The following is an 18,155-nucleotide window of genomic DNA, read 5'->3' as shown; positions in this document are numbered from 1 at the left end:
GTTAAATATTAATGCTTCCTTGATATTATTTGCTTATTTATATGTCTAAATATGTGCCATTATTTAAGACAGTTTTGAGAGTATAATCAATAAACTTACGTAAAAATTATATTTATGACCTTTTTAGTAAATCACAGAAAAGGACTTGTAGGAAATTAACTTGTTCATCTCTCATCTCCTATGTCCTCATTTATTTACGAGGAGATTAAAAAGGGTCATATGTCATCATAGTTCGAAGCCAATATCAATAACACTCTTAACTAGGTGATCATATTCTATAAAAACCAATTTCAATTTACTAGCTTATATGTTCATCTAAGAGAGAAGGTCTTTTTCCCTCTCCAGAAATGTTAACGAATCGGGTGCTAGAAAAGGATAATAGATCCAACCTTCTGAGCAGGGTAATCAGGATAAGACTTTTTCGGCCATAAAATTAGCATACTTGCAGGCATTCATTGAAGTACTGGAACTAATTGCTGCAGCCTTAGATTACATTCAGGTCAATAACTGTTATAACGGTAAACTTCTGCCTATATTAATGTCTGCATGAACCAGATCTGTTATATGATTGCAACTTGAGGCATCGTACTGTTATTACATCAAAAATTAAAGAAAGATTAAGAGTTAGGCATTGTCCTAAATGATAAGAGCAAAATGTTTGCCATCCTTGAAGGCTTTTCAATTGTGTTTATGTAATATCATTCAAGTTTATGCTCATCAGGGACTCTAGAAAAAATATTTCCTTCGGCAGATTTTTTTTTAAGACTTAACAAGAGGCTATTTGTCTGATAGGAAATCCTTCTTTAAAAGTATATTATATTTCGTACTTTAAATACATCCGAGTTAATATTTGATAATTTGTATTTTAATTCAAGCAAAGCATGTATTATGCCCAGCTCTATATATAACTGCATCCTAGCTGAGCAACTGGTTTAGGTAGTTCGCTGCCTTTAGTTGTCGTCATTCTAGAGTCCCATCTTATATTTTTTGTATTGAATCTACCACCAGTTATACTCTTTTCCCCTTTACATATTTTATATAATGAAAAAAGTTAATCTAAACCAGAGCCGCCCAGACACAGCAAGTCGACAAGACAAAAAAAAACCGAACCGAAGAAAAAAGAGCAACGGATAATACACCTCTCCTGCCGAGCAGTAAAAACGAGCAGGACGACCTCTCCTGCTTCACGTGCATACCTGCCACGTACTACCGGAACATTCGCAGGATACGTTATTTAGAACAGTGACTTCATCATTTATATAGAAACAGATTGATTTACTTTAAAATATATAAAGATATAAAATTGGTAAATATTTTATTTTATTTATATTGGGTTGAAAATTATGTATAAGAAAGTAAATAAATATTGCAAATTTTGAAATAACGCATTCTATAAAAAATTGTCGAGTAAAATGAAACAATAAAAATATAATTAACATATGTCCAGTGTCGATTGTACCTAAACTATGATTGTAATTGTATCTAATAGGTAACAGTGGAAAATTCGACAAGGAATAACCACCCCACTCACGCCAGTAACCAGGCTGGGTAAAGCCGGATGTGTTATCGGATGGCCCTTGGTTCAAAGCCCACGTTAAACTGTAGGTCTAGTCCAAATAAACCCTCGTTGGTAAAAAGAGAAGCTTAAAATATTTTAAAACAACATGTATCAATTAAATCCCATCATGGTCAGAAAAGATTACGAAAAGTCAATTTTAAATATCTGGTTTTTTGTACCTCAAATAGTTCGATGGGCTACTTACTATACTTCATCAGGTTAAGGGTAAGTGACACATATCTGATTAAATAATGTGATATTATTAAGTTTTTACAGCCCGAACAGTTTTCGAACAATGCATTGAATATTGTTAAATGAAGCCATAAGCCAAATATTGCCAAATCAAAGTAAAATAAACTAAGCAGAGATTTTGTTTAAAAATTCACAGAAGCCATTAATATGTTGTCTGTCCAAATGCATATATAACAATTGGAGAATTTTATTTACCCAAATCTTACAAGGCAATTTCGTAATCAAATATATGAAATGGATAAAGACATTGAGTCGTTTTTTTAATATAAATATAATTTAATACAATTATTTCAGAGGAAACTGTTTGTCTGAAAAGTATCCATAGAAAACTTTGAGAGATGTAGAACATCCTTTCGTAGTCTGTTGGGTAATATATGATTAAATGGTATAAAGATAATCCACCAAAAAGGTCTAGTGGAAACTTAATACTTCAATATGTGTATTTAGATGAGACATGAATATTTCATGGGACCAATATACCTAATGGTCATTCATGGCTAGATGATAATAAAAATAGCGTTAAAACAACATTTGTTGACGGAAAAAGGTAAACTTTGAAATAAAAATTGACTATGGTTTTATTAGTTCTTAACTTATTATAATTCTATTCTGACAATTTCCAAGAGAGGGTGATGGGAGTGCGAACAATTAAAGATGAGTATATAAAAATAGTAGGAAATCTTACTGTAGAGTGTGAAAGATTTATATGCACAGATATATGTGTAAATTTTTTATTATTATTTAATTATTACATTGTTACTAAACGTTTCTGTCTAACCCACAATTTGGCTTTATGATAACTTAAATTTAGGTATATAACTAGGAGGACCCATCGGCTGTATCTCACTCTCTGGTGAAATAATGTTTATACACAACTTCATACATTCATACTTCATCATTCTCATGAGAATGGAGTCTTTCCTCATGCCCCTTTGCAATTCTCTTGATTTCCTGACTGACTGTGGGTATCTGAAGGTCTCGATGTAGGTAATCAGTCCTATAGTATTTGACTTTGTTCTGAAAAATTTGTTTTTTATTTATGTTACTCTTTGCAGAACATCCCCATAATTGAACTCCGTATGTCCATATAGGTTTCAGTATTTGCTTATATAATAGCAATTTATTATGTACTGATAATTGTGATTTTCTTCTAATTAGCCAGTACATTTTCACTTGTTTGTTGTAATTTTCGTGAGGCTTCTTCACTATTGTCTCCGACAGCTATATTCGCAGAATCATCAGCAAATGTAGCCAATTTATATGTGTAAATGATCAGAATATACATGAACATTTGGTTAAATGTGCGAGGAGAGAAAGAATACTAACTGTTTTGCAGATATGGCAAATACACTAGGGAGAATGAAGTGATTAAATATAGTTTTATCAAGAATATGTATACAAGTATTAGTAGAACAAACGAAGGAGAAATACAGTGATATCAATATGTATTTACAAGGAAACATTCTAACGAAGGAAACAAGAACTAAGCGTAAAAAGTTAATATGATCTCTAATGAATGTGAAATTAGGACAACGGGAGATATCACTACATAAAAAAACACGCATCTAAAACTCTATCTCATAGGTGGTGTGGAAAAGAGATAAATGTAAATATAATAAAACACAATTCTAACCTACAAACTATTATAACTCAATGATTGATTGTAATTTCAAGTCCTTCGATAATATATGCATTAGATGTACTATAATGTGAAAATAAATCATATTTGATGACAGTATTTTTGAGTATTTATATGATGTGAGTTCACCGTTTCATTGAACGAACAATATACTGTCTAAGTTTAGTGATAGTCTCCTTCTCTCCTGCTGCATGTGCATACCTGCCGCGTACTACCGGAACATTCGTCGGGACAGCGGCAGACAGACGAAGACCAACCAACCAAACAACCAGCAAACCATTATTTGCATATTGCATTCTGGGTAAATGCATTCGGACGATGCAGACGAAATAAAAGTCGGATTTTATTTGGCCACGGCGATGGCGGCGGCGCCCGCAAGGTCGTGCCAATGTCAGGGTGGTACCTTCCTTCTGACTGGCCGGTCGCGCTTATTTTTTGCCACGGTTTCGACGAAACATTCGCCCGCTCTTATTTATGCCGTCTATTCGGAATTGTTCGTCGTTGGTTTTATGCAGATTCGTTGTTTTTGCCGTAAAAATCGGCGATATACGCTTAATACACGATCGGCCGGGTGCGTGACTCGTTTTTTGCCTCTTGGCAAAAATAAATTAATCGGCGTTATCATGAAAATTATTCTCGTTCGCTGGGAACCTAGGAAAAAATAACCGTAACCAACACTGTACTCAAATATTCGCTCAAAACAAGTTCACTGATCAATAAATACACAAGTCTATTCGATACAACCTACAGGGAATCGAACAAGATGTAGCAAATGATTGGTTCGTTTTGCGCATGCCCATTTCAATCACCTGCATTTGATTATGTTTATTATCTGCTAATTCTATGTCTCTGCTTTTAATTGATAATTTGTTATATATGGTGGTAGTTATGGCAAAATATGAATCTCTGTCTAATGCCATAGAAAAACTACAAGTAGCGGTAAAAAACAAATCTGTCCATGTTAATTTTACGTTGCTGCGAAATGATAAAAACCTAATTATATCAGTTGACGGATGCCCGATTCCTTAAACAGAATCAGCTAAATACATCGGAATATATCACGATAACATCACGTTAGACAAAAAGCAAAACACATTAGAACCAAAATAAAACAATTATACTGGTTAGTCAGTCGGAAGATACTCTCAACTTGCTCTAAAATCAAAGAGGTTGATCTATAATACAATTACAAAGCCAATTTGGAACTATGGGGTGCAAATATGGGGTTGCACTAAAAATTCAAATCAACTAGTCATACAACTCTGTCAAAACAGAGTTCTTCGATTGATATATGCCTATCGCTATGTAACCAATGAAGAACTGCACGATGACCTGGAATATATCTCGATGGTCGGTTAAATTGGAAACATCATGTCAGACAACAAACGGAGCAGATTAGACACAAAGTTAAACAACCGTACTGATGTACCCTCTTGCTACTAAAATATACCTCAATCGACATATCTCTCTATCGAAGCATTTAGTTGCTGCAGTTTTTATTGAAAATATATTTTAGCGTGTTGCAGCTGCAATAAATATTAGTATGGACACTAATAATGTAATAGTATGGAATTATAAATATGAAAAAACGAAAAAACGAAAAATATAATCTTGGATTCTCCGAAAAGAGCTCCAGGTGACAAACCAAGATCACCTTGATTTTAGCTCTGTTAGCTGTCAGAGATTAGATATATGAAATGTATGAAAACAGTGAGTAATTTTTCAATATAAACCTAATTCAATACAATTATCTCAGAGGAAACTGTGAGCCTGAAAAGTATCCATAGAAAGCTTAGAGATATTCAGCTTTATAAGAAAGTAAAATATGTTACTGAACTGTTTATTAGGCAGATTAGGCTTCCAGGGGATACCACTACATAAAAAACGCTCCTAGAACTCATAAATATAATAAACCACAACCTACAAACTATTATAACTGTATAATTAGTTGTAGTTTCAACTCCTTCGATAACATACGCATTAGATATACTATAACGTTAAAATAAATTATATTTGATAACAGAATTTTTGTTTAATTATTTTATTTGCATTAGAAATGAAAGATATGATTGGAATTGGTATTAAACAATGTAGACAACGGTCTCAAATAACGAGTACAAGCACATTTATGGTAATATAACAGCCTGAAACCAACTCCAAACCTGCTGATAGGACTCTTTATTTTTCTCTCGTCAAAGGTCACAGACAAGTCACCTCTGCGACCTGCACCATCCACCGAGGACCCCGGCGCACCTCTCGCCGCTCCGCACGGTACAATAATGACAAGTGACGTTTCTTCGGCTGGCGGCTCGGGATTATGCAATCGTCTAGACCCAGACGACGGGCCGCACGACCCTGCTTTCTATTTCACGGAGCCCGTAAAAATATGAACGGTGCCAACTAACAGTTTATAATTTCTAGCTGATGTCATGAAGGATTTTTAGTTTTTCTTTCTCTTAGTCATCGGCCGGGTTCGTTAATTGATCTAACGTCAACGACGTTGCAGCGAAAGATCGAGAATTAGTTATCTATTTAGCAATGGCACACACATATCCGTCTAGAGTGATAGCATCAATTACTTATATTAGTTGGGCAATTTTAAAGAATTACTAAACATATTTATGGTTTTATCAAAATTTAATTATATGTTGAAGTAAATAACTTTAATTATTGGAAAATTTAATGAATTTATCAGATGTACTATATAGAATTTTTTTTTCGAAAAAACTGAACTGAAATCGAAAAATAAATAAGGAACTCAGTAAAAAGTAAAAAATCAAACTTAGGTTTTTGATTAAAAAAAGTTTTAAAACAAAATATGTACATAATAATCGTTGTAATAACTAATCACTACATAGTATAAAACAAAGTCGCCTTTTCTGTCCCTATATCCCTATGTGCGCTTAAATCTTTAAAACTACGCAACGGATTTTGATGCGGTTTTTTTCAATAGATAGAGTGATTCAAGAGGAAGGTTTATATGTATAATACATGCATGATATACTAAGGCAACATTGCTAATTTTAGAGGTTTCTAACGTGATGTCGTAAATTAACCTATTTTTTTAGGCTTATTTAGCAATTAGCAAAAACGCTGCCTAACCCTACGAGTTAGATCAAATTAATGTACTACAGTATTGTACACCATAAAAAGGTCTACAAAAAAGTCCGCGATGGTATATGTTTATCTTTTAGGGATAACCCACATTAACCATTTTTATTGTTTACTTTTTACGTGAGAAAATGGCTTATTTACGAAGCTATTTTAAGCAATACGGCATTAATCCTTATCGAATTAAGTACCTTAAATACAGTGTGCAATTAATATAGATCAATATGGTTCCTTACAGCATGTAAATTAAACAAATATTTTCGGAGATATTACAAATTTAAAATTTGCGTTTAAAAATGTGTAATGTAATAAAAATTGTATGAATTTAGATATTCCAAAGATAGCAGGAAATCTTCATAGTAAGTATAGGGGAAGAGGAATTGTTTTACTCCAAATTTAATGCGTGCAGGCCAAGGGCAGTAATGAATGAACCAAAAATACTGGATCGATTTTAATCATGTTTTCATTGAGTGACATAGGCATATATATTTTATGCCCGTGCAAAGTCGGAGCGGGCCGCTATGTTTTTATATACAACGTTCATATTTTTTCTGTAGTGTATTTAATTTAGTATCAGCATTGCACCCGTGCGAAGCCGGGGCGGGTCGCTAGTTAAAAATAAACAAAACCTTATTTGACCTATCTACTACACAATTATATATTCTACTATATACACAATTTAGCTTAATACCTACCTAAACCTACACTAACTATTACCAACTAATCACATTAAAGCCAGTGCCGAACCCAAACATTTATATTAATTTAGATTTGTTTTGTTGGTAATTTAATTTTGTGTATATATCACAAAACTATATTGTTATTTTTGTATTGTTTGGGCTCGGCACCGACTTCAAAGTGATCAGATTATGATAAAAAATAGGAATTAAGAAACAATGATTGAAAATAAGGAAGGCTCCAGGCCGCTACCTAGTCTAACTGATTTGATAAATGTTCTAACCAAACTAGACCAACAACAACAAAAAATCGTTTCCCCCGCCGGGAATCGAACCCATAACCTCCGCATGTGAGCCGAACGCTGTAATCACTACACCATAGTTGCCTGTTAAAAAAAATGACTGACTGACTTTTACACTGAACTTCTTCCGATTTTTCATAACATCAGTTTAACAATAACATTATGCACAAATATCTGATTATTTTAGATAAAAAAAATATGTGAAAACCTTGTACATGCCTTTGAAATCGGATCAATCTGCCTCAATGTGAATTGTGTTGAAATATTATTTGAAATTTATTGAAATATTATTTAAAATATTATTGAAATAGTTTATTAAACAGTAATGCGAACTGTTTAAGGCTTCATTTGCAAGGTATTGAAATAATACCTGAAATTTATTCAAATATGATTTCGAATACTTGGTTTTGGTTATTATTTAGTGTTTGATCTATTAATTTGCTGTATTGTTTTTAAAAATTGATTTGTAAAATTTTAAATTTATTGAAATAACACTTGAAATAATTGCTTTCAGTTTATTTAATTATTATTATTATTATTGCTTATGGAAAAAGTATTACGAAGCATTATTTGAAATAGTTATATCACTATATCAGTATATATTTTCAATCATTGAATAATATTACATAGTTTTCCTCGCATAATACTGAAATTATTACTGTTTACATTATAATTAAGTATTAGCGATAGGTTTATTATAGATATTTATCGAGCAGAGGTCTGTTGAAGGGTATTACAGATTTGTACTTGAAATCTACTGAAATATTATTTGAAATTAATGAAATTAATGGAAAAATTATTCTTGAGAATAACCAATCAATTTATAACATATCCAGCAGTTTACAAGATTTTATTTGAAACGTACTGAAATATTCCTTCAGATATTATAAGCAGGAGTTATCAATTTATAATCTACTAGCGAACCGCCCCGGCTTCGCACGGGTGCAATGCTGATACTAAATTAAATACACTACAGAAAAAATATGAACGTTGTATATAAAAACATAGCGGCCCGCTCCGACTTTGCACGGGCATAAAATATATATGCCTATGTCACTCAATGAAAATATGATTAAAATCGATCCAGTATTTTTGGTTCATTCATTATTGCCCTTGGTCTGCACGCATTAAATTTGGAGTAAAACAATTCCTCTTCCCCTATACTTACTACAAAGATTTCCTGCTATCTTTGGAATATCTAAATTCATACAATTTTTATTACATTACACATTTTTAAACGCAAATTTTAAATTTGTAATATCTCCGAAAATATTTGTTTAATTTACATGCTGTAAGGAACCATATTGATCTATATTAATTGCACACTGTATTTAAGGTACTTAATTCGATAAGGATTAATGCCGTATTGCTTAAAATAGCTTCGTAAATAAGCCATTTTCTCACGTAAAAAGTAAACAATAAAAATGGTTAATGTGGGTTATCCCTAAAAGATAAACATATACCATCGCGGACTTTTTTGTAGACCTTTTTATGGTGTACAATACTGTAGTACATTAATTTGATCTAACTCGTAGGGTTAGGCAGCGTTTTTGCTAATTGCTAAATAAGCCTAAAAAAATAGGTTAATTTACGACATCACGTTAGAAACCTCTAAAATTAGCAATGTTGCCTTAGTATATTATGCATGTATTATACATATAAACCTTCCTCTTGAATCACTCTATCTATTGAAAAAAACCGCATCAAAATCCGTTGCGTAGTTTTAAAGATTTAAGCGCACATAGGGATATAGGGACAGAAAAGGCGACTTTGTTTTATACTATGTAGTGATCAAGCAGTTTTAACAAAATTCTACTTGAAACGTATTGGTATATTCCTTGAAATATTGTCTGAATTCGATTGAAATAATGGTTTTCAGTCGTTATACACTATCAGCGATCAGTTATTTATCGAATATATGATATTTATTCCCCGTAACACGTCGAAGCCGAAAAATGCCTTACGTAACGCGAGCCCTAGACCGGGAGTTTCGTGTCATCTTTGTGGAAATATCACGGCAACGCAAAACAAAAGAAAGACGGATGGGCGAAGCGCGGAGACAAAGAACGGTGGTTCCTGTTACGTCAGCGCGAGCGAGAAAACGGCCCGACCAGCTATAAAACGTCACACACCAGCCAAGACGTTTTTAGTTTCGCATTCGGAAGGTTTGCGAAAGAGGAAGAAAAATAAGTATGTCACAGTGGAGGTAGCAAAGCAGCTGTGTCTAGGTCAGACTGTCGCACTGACGGCCTACTACGCCGCGGCTCTCGGCCGAAGAAAAGCTGTTTTTTTTTGGTTCTTTTAGTATTATTAGTGTTTCTTTGACATTTTAATGGATTCTTTTTAAAAGCTTCGAAGTACCTTGTTCTGGAGTTTGTAACATTAGACTCTGGATTTACTGGTATAATATCAATATTCAAAATGTGCTTATTACAGATTATGTTTTGTATCAGCGTTTAAGATTTTTTAGATATGTATACATTGGTTTTTCTTAATTTAAGATGTAAGAAATTCGAAGTACTTTGCTTATTTTATATTGTTCATGAAGTTATCAAAGATGTTAAATAGTCAAGCATCAAACCATCAATACAAAGTTTACCCTTTCTATATATAAAATAACTTTGGTTTTATTTGACACAAAATGAGATAATGTCATATTTTAATAACGTAAATTAGTCTTAGAAAGGTAACTTACTTATATGTCTTGATAAATTGTATCACAATAAGATACGTTAAGACTTTCAATGGGTATTTTAGGAAATATTAGCGTTAGTTATTGAACAGTGTTACAAAGGTTAATTTGAAATAGTCAGTTTGTCAGTTATTATTTAGTATTAGTTATGAGTTACTAAATGGATGATAAAGGGTGTAAGGCGACAGTAATTGGTTGGAAAGTGGTGTTTCCGGTCTGCAACTGCATTCTGCATCGTAGGCTGCCATCGCAGCCTGGTCTAGTCGACGTCGAATCCAGAACCACTCCCCCTCCACACCACCGGCGAGCGTCCCCTCGCCATCCCCCGCCACGATATCGATCCGATGTCTAGTCGACCCACCCCGCAGAGACTTACCGTCTTTTTTGTCGCTCGCCGCCACCACAGCTATTCTCTGCACGCCCGCCCTCCTTCGCCACCTCCTTCTACGGACCCCCACCCCAACCCCGCGACCCACCGTCCGACCAGCCGTCGACTGATGACTTATTTTTATCTGCGGTGCCGGGAATGAGGAAAGGGTGAAGCTCGACGGTTTTTTTCTCTCTTCACCCGATCTCGGCCGCAGACGGAGCGAAAATCTCTCTAATTGGAAAGTGGCGATGCTTCTTTGTTTCGGCGCGTCGCGGCCGGCTAGATCTCGTCCTATTTTTTTTCGCGTCCGTATGTACAGGGGATAGACAAACTAATACGAACGCTACAATTATTCGCGTAATAGATCTGAATAGTTTCCACCGGATGAAACATCCGCCAATTTGTTAATAGCATTCATATCATTTTGTCTATCCCCTATATATACAGAGAGAAAGAGTTAGAAAAGATGTTATAAACGATAGATTAATTATTATTCTCGCTTATTATCCGAATAGTTTTCTATAGAATGTCCCAACGGATGAAACACTCGCCAATTGGTTCAATGGTATTTATGTCAATTTGTCTATCCCCTGTATATATTTAGAAAAAACGAATGAAAGAGCCGAGGAAAAAATAAACGATGAACATTATTATTTTCCCTTATTATTTGAAGTTTCCAACAGAATGTTCCAATGGATGGAACACTCGCCAATTGGTTTTCATGTCAATTTGTCTATCCCCTGTATATATCGAGAAAAAACGAATGAAAGAGCCGAGGAAAAGATAAACGATGAACTGTTTATTATTTTCCCTTATTATTTAGTTTCCAACAGAATGTTCCAACGAATGGAACACTTGCCAATTGGTTTTCATGTCAATTTGTCTATCCCCTGTATATATCGAGAAAAAACGAATGAAAGAGCCAAGGAAAAGATGTTATAAACGATGAACTGTTTATTATTTTCCGTTATTATTTGAAGTTTACAACAGAATGTTCCAACGGATGGAACACTCGCCAATTGGTTTAATGGTATTCATGTCTATCCCCTGTATATATCGAGAAAAATGAGACAACGGGGGAAAAGGGGTGTTATAGATGATGGACTGTTTATTATTCTCACCTTATTAACTGAATAGTTGCCAACGAAATGTTCCAACGGATGGAACATCCGCTAATTGGTTCATATAATTTTGTCTCCTGTATATATCGAGAGAAAAAAAAGAGAGGGGAAAGGGTGTTATACACCATGGACTGTTTATTATTCTCCCCTGGTAGGCAGTTTGTGTTCGGGATACCGTCGTAGGTGATAGCTGGCGCATTTGTATGCTCTTATTTGCCAAATATCGAGACACGCCGTAATGGGCGTATTGAAACTTTGACAGGACTGTCGTTCGAAAACATAAAATATATTAAAATGAAACCTGAACGGAATATAATCATATTGTACAACAATGAACATGTTCCCAGTTTAAAAATAGCCGATTTTATTAGCCTGTCGAAAATAAAGACCATTTTAATGGGTTATTCTAGTCTAGAAATTTGAAAGCATCAACTTTTTTTCATATATTCAAAGCTTAGCCCTCTAAGAATATACCATTAAAAGTACCTTAAAAAAGTTAAGTAATATTCGAAGATATACCTGTTTTAATGATGCACTATCTAAATATGAAATTTTAAACGTTTATTTTCGAAAAAGCTTTTTTCTAGACGCTCGACTTGATATCCCAAGTGCTACTGAATATATTCACTTGAAATTTGCTGTATACCTTTTCTAAACATTCTTCTATTGTATCAAAAAACTTGTTTAACTTTTTTTTATACCTTTATCAAGGTAGTGAACAAAATCGCACATATTTGACCTAAATCGGATAATTCTGTTTTATTTTTACTATATCCATTATTTTCATTATGACGAAGAGGAATATTCATTACTGTTAGATAGTTGGAGTATTTAGACAGCTTTTAATAATGATACAGATCGCACAAATATACAAATGTTATAAATTAAACTAGTTATAGTAAACTAATTATAGTAAATTAGTTATTATGATCTTAATTTATAGTTTTTTAGTGTATGGATTATAGTTAAACCAGGTCTAGTCATATTAAATATAATATTTTTGTTGAAAAATATCTTATTACGTCTGCAAATCCAAAAAGCATAAATATTGGAAACCATTGTATTTGGAATAGTGGCAATAATAAAAGTTTAATAATTAAATATTTATATTTGATAGTTAAAAAATATATTCCAAAATACATTATTCCTATAACTGACTTTGATTTTCCAAACATATGAATAGAGGATAGATCACAAAATACAGACAATAAAGAAAGGAAACTTGAATGCGCGCAGCTGTGTAACTAAATTCGAGTTTTCCTGATTGACTACCAGTTGAAGTGACGACATGTTTGGGTTTAAAATATCAGTGGACATCTTTGGTGATATTTGATGTTCTTTCTATTCTTATAGGTTCAGTACACAATTATTTATGATCCCTGTAATTTTTTATTAATTTGCGAAAAAAAATTTCAGCAAAAAATAACAAAAATGACGGAAAATCGCTAATGCTCATTGCTTCGAGATACGACATTCAAAATATATAAATTCCCAGATAAATTAAATGAAAATCCATTTCAATTTAAGATGGGATTCATACTTTTTAAGATAAGCGAATTAACACAAATCCACTCACTTTTTGAAAATATATTTTTCATTGAATAATTTCTAAACAAAAGGTTCTATGAAAATTATTTTACCCCCACTCAATTTAGCGTAAATTGTTTTATAGTTCTTGTAATTTTTATTAATCTGCGGTTATTTGAAAGGCAGTAACGGGAAAAAGCTTGAAAATGACAAAAATCGCAAATTTTCACGACTATATATATGGAAAATGTGCACAAATTTTATATCATTGGGATAAGAGTAAAAGTTTCAGAATATACGTGTTCTGAGGTGAAAGAATCGAAAATCCATGTTAAATTGCTTTAGGATTCATACTTTTTAAGATAAGCGATATTAACAGAAATCCACTCATTTTTTGAAAATACATTTTTCAGTGTATAATTTCAAAACTAAAGATTCTATGAAAATTATTGTACCACCACCCAATTTAGCATAAATTGTTTTATAGTTTTTGTAATTTTTACTGCTCTGCGATTATTTGAAAAGCAGTAACAGGAAAAAGCTTGAAAATGGCAAAAATCGCAAATTTTCACGACTATATATATGGAAAATGTGCAAAAATTTTATATCATTGGGGTAGGGGTAAAAGTTTCAGAATATACGTGTTCTGAGGTGAAAGAAACGAAAATACATGTTAAATTACTTTAGGATTCATACTTTTTGAGATAAGCGATATAAACAGAAATCCACTCATTTTTTTGAAAATACATTTTTCACTGTATAATTTCAAAACTAAAGATTCTATGAAAATTATTGTACCACCACCCAATTTAGCATAAATTGTTTTATAGTTTTTGTAATTTTTACTACTTTGCGGTTATTTGAAAGGCAGTAACAGGAAAAAGCTTGAAAATGGTAAAAATCGCAAATTTTCACGACTATATATATGGAAAATGTGCAAAAATTTTATATCATTGGGATAAGGGTAAAAGTCTCAGAATATACGTGTTCTGAGGTGAAAGAAACGAAAATACATGTTAAATTACTTTAGGATTCATACTTTTTGAGATAAGCGATATAAACAGAAATCCACTCATTTTTTTGAAAATACATTTTTCACTGTATAATTTCAAAACTAAAGATTCTATGAAAATTATTGTACCACCACCCAATTTAGCATAAATTGTTTTATAGTTTTTGTAATTTTTACTGCTCTGCGATTATTTGAAAAGCAGTAACAGGAAAAAGCTTGAAAATGGCAAAAATCGCAAATTTTCACGACTATATATATGGAAAATGTGCAAAAATTTTATATCATTGGGATAAGGGTAAAAGTTTCAGAATATACGTGTTCTGAGGTGAAAGAAACGAAAATACATGTTAAATTACTTTAGGATTCATACTTTTTGAGATAAGCGATATAAACAGAAATCCACTCATTTTTTTGAAAATACATTTTTCACTGTATAATTTCAAAACTAAAGATTCTATGAAAATTATTGTACCACCACCCAATTTAGCATAAATTGTTTTATAGTTTTTGTAATTTTTACTACTTTGCGGTTATTTGAAAGGCAGTAACAGGAAAAAGCTTGAAAATGGTAAAAATCGCAAATTTTCACGACTATATATATGGAAAATGTGCAAAAATTTTATATCATTGGGATAAGGGTAAAAGTCTCAGAATATACGTGTTCTGAGGTGAAAGAAACGAAAATACATGTTAAATTACTTTAGGATTCATACTTTTTGAGATAAGCGATATAAACAGAAATCCACTCATTTTTTTGAAAATACATTTTTCACTGTATAATTTCAAAACTAAAGATTCTATGAAAATTATTGTACCACCACCCAATTTAGCATAAATTGTTTTATAGTTTTTGTAATTTTTACTACTTTGCGGTTATTTGAAAGGCAGTAACAGGAAAAAGCTTGAAAATGGCAAAAATCGCAAATTTTCACGACTATATATATGGAAAATGTGCAAAAATTTTATATCATTGGGATAAGGGTAAAAGTCTCAGAATATACGTGTTCTGAGGTGAAAGAAACGAAAATACATGTTAAATTACTTTAGGATTCATACTTTTTGAGATAAGCGATATAAACAGAAATCCACTCATTTTTTTGAAAATACATTTTTCACTGTATAATTTCAAAACTAAAGATTCTATGAAAATTATTGTACCACCACCCAATTTAGCATAAATTGTTTTATAGTTTTTGTAATTTTTACTGCTCTGCGATTATTTGAAAAGCAGTAACAGGAAAAGGCTTGAAAATGGCAAAAATCGCAAATTTTCACGACTATATATATGGAAAATGTGCAAAAATTTTATATCATTGGGATAAGGGTAAAAGTCTCAGAATATACGTGTTCTGAGGTGAAAGAAACGAAAATACATGTTAAATTACTTTAGGATTCATACTTTTTGAGATAAGCGATATAAACAGAAATCCACTCATTTTTTTGAAAATACATTTTTCACTGTATAATTTCAAAACTAAAGATTCTATGAAAATTATTGTACCACCACCCAATTTAGCATAAATTGTTTTATAGTTTTTGTAATTTTTACTGCTCTGCGATTATTTGAAAAGCAGTAACAGGAAAAAGCTTGAAAATGGCAAAAATCGCAAATTTTCACGACTATATATATGGAAAATGTGCACAAATTTTATATCATTGGGATAAGGGTAAAAGTCTCAGAATATACGTGTTCTGAGGTGAAAGAAACGAAAATACATGTTAAATTACTTTAGGATTCATACTTTTTGAGATAAGCGATATAAACAGAAATCCACTCATTTTTTTGAAAATACATTTTTCATTGTATAATTTCAAAACTAAAGGTTCTATGAAAATTATTGTACCACCACTCAATTTAGCGTAAATTGTTTTATAGTTTTTGTAATTTTTACTACTCTGCGGTTATTTGAAAGGCAGTAACAGGAAAAAGCTTGAAAATGGCAAAAATCGCAAATTTTCACGACTATATATATGGAAAATGTGCAAAAATTTTATATCATTGGGATAAGGGTAAAAGTTTCAGAATATACGTGTTCTGAGGTGAAAGAAACGAAAATCCATGTTAAATTGCTTTAGGATTCATACTTTTTAAGATAAGCGATATTAACAGAAATCCACTCATTTTTTTGAAAATACATTTTTCATTGTATAATTTCAAAACTAAAGGTTCTATGAAAATTATTGTACCACCACTCAATTTAGCGTAAATTGTTTTATAGTTCTTGTAATTTTTATTAATCTGCGGTTATTTGAAAGGCAGTAACAGGAAAAAGCTTGAAAATGACAAAAATCGCAAATTTTCCCGACTATATATATGGAAAATGTGCAAAAATTTTATATCATTGGGATAAGGGTAAAAGTTTCATAATATACGTGTTCCGAGGTGAAAGAAACGAACATCCATGTTAAATTTCTTTGGGATTCATACTTTTTAAGATAAGCGATATAAACAGAAATCCACTCATTTTTTGAAAATACATTTTTCATTGTATAATTTCTAAACAAAAGGTTGTATGAAAATTATTGTACCACCACTCAATTTAACGTAAAATTCTTTATAATTCGTAGCTTTATTATTAACCTATGATTTTTTGGGAAGAAATGACAGAAAGCATTTTGTAAACGATAAAAAATCAATCTTTATTATTACTTTTTTCATTAAAATACAACAAAAATATAACCACAAAGATCATAATCGACACAATTAGCAATAATCAACGTAGAAGACGAAATAAAAAGCACAAAATAGAATGATACAAAAATGAACCATTACTCTCATATAACCAGTTAAAGGGAACTCAGTTCTTGATATCAATGCTCCAGGAAGAAAAAACCGAAGAAATAACAGTGATATAGTTGGTTTAAATATAATTTCAGAGATACTTTCAACGCTTTCCGCTATTGGGGTGAAAATAACATCGAAGCCATTCCATCCTATACTCAGGAAAAAAACATAAGCTCGAGTTTGTTATGTCTATACGGTAATACTGGTAGAAAGCCAGGTCCTCATCATAAAAATCTCCTCGATTTATTGTGCCCAAATACAAACTCTTAAAAACTATAAAAACGTGAAAGGGTAGACAGCAGCAGAAGCGACAGTGGGACGACGTGATGCCCGAAGAGACAGAGAGGACCAACGGAGTCGGAACGACAGCGCGCGAAAGAGCGAGAGAGGGATACACACGACGCGCTGCTGCTGGGCCAAGACATCGAACGGATTTTATGTCAGGATGAATGAATTGCGTGGATATAAATAAACCATTAACTCGTCCGTAATTAAATGCACATCAAGAAGGACATAAAGTCTAATTTCGTTTTATTGGAGCGGATGGAAGACGAGCAAAGGGTCCGGGAGGCGTGAATGTGACGTTAGTTAAGGAGATTTTTCCGAACCAGATCGGTTATATGTTCAAATTTTATTATCCAAATGAGCGTCGTAAACCCGGCAGTAAAACACACTAATCAGATCTAATATGGTGTTTTGAAAGAGGTGACACTTCGAGATAAATTCGACGGAGATGAAAAGGAGTCGGAACTACGCGAAGCTACTTAAGATTCATATTTGTGGATCCCGGAGTACTTAAATAACGGTCTTTTCTATCATAAAACAACTAATAATAGCCAAAATTCGGTAGAAAGTGATTGTTCATGTTTATCGAAACTTTAAGTATTCAAGTTTCAGAACAGATTTTTCTATAGTTTAGATCATACATCATTAGCTAATATCAAAATTACATTTATATTTACTTAAATCTTTAATTTAAATCTACTTCATTAACTGATCTGTTTTTTGTACTCTTTTTTGTATTACATCTCTTCATTACAACTTAATTGACATAAGATTCACATTTAGTGATTTTGCAGTGCTTAAATAATATATTTTTCTATAGTTCG

At 32.3% G+C, this 18,155-nt stretch overlaps 1 protein-coding gene across 1 annotated transcript in view; it reads right to left on the bottom strand.

Moving 5' to 3' along the window:
- The window catches only part of LOC143203612 (uncharacterized), a 286,782-nt gene that overhangs the window by 113,271 nt on the left and 155,356 nt on the right, over positions 1-18,155 (bottom strand). The gene's annotated exons all lie outside the window — the stretch shown is intronic.

The sequence above is a fragment of the Rhynchophorus ferrugineus genome, unplaced genomic scaffold, assembly GCF_030347505.1.
Source record: "Rhynchophorus ferrugineus isolate W39M unplaced genomic scaffold, kcgeb_rfMv2 rfM10, whole genome shotgun sequence".
Classification (NCBI taxonomy): Eukaryota; Metazoa; Arthropoda; class Insecta; order Coleoptera; family Curculionidae; genus Rhynchophorus; species Rhynchophorus ferrugineus.
Note: the sequence above shows the minus strand (reverse complement) of the source record. Positions and strands in the feature narration are given on the sequence as shown.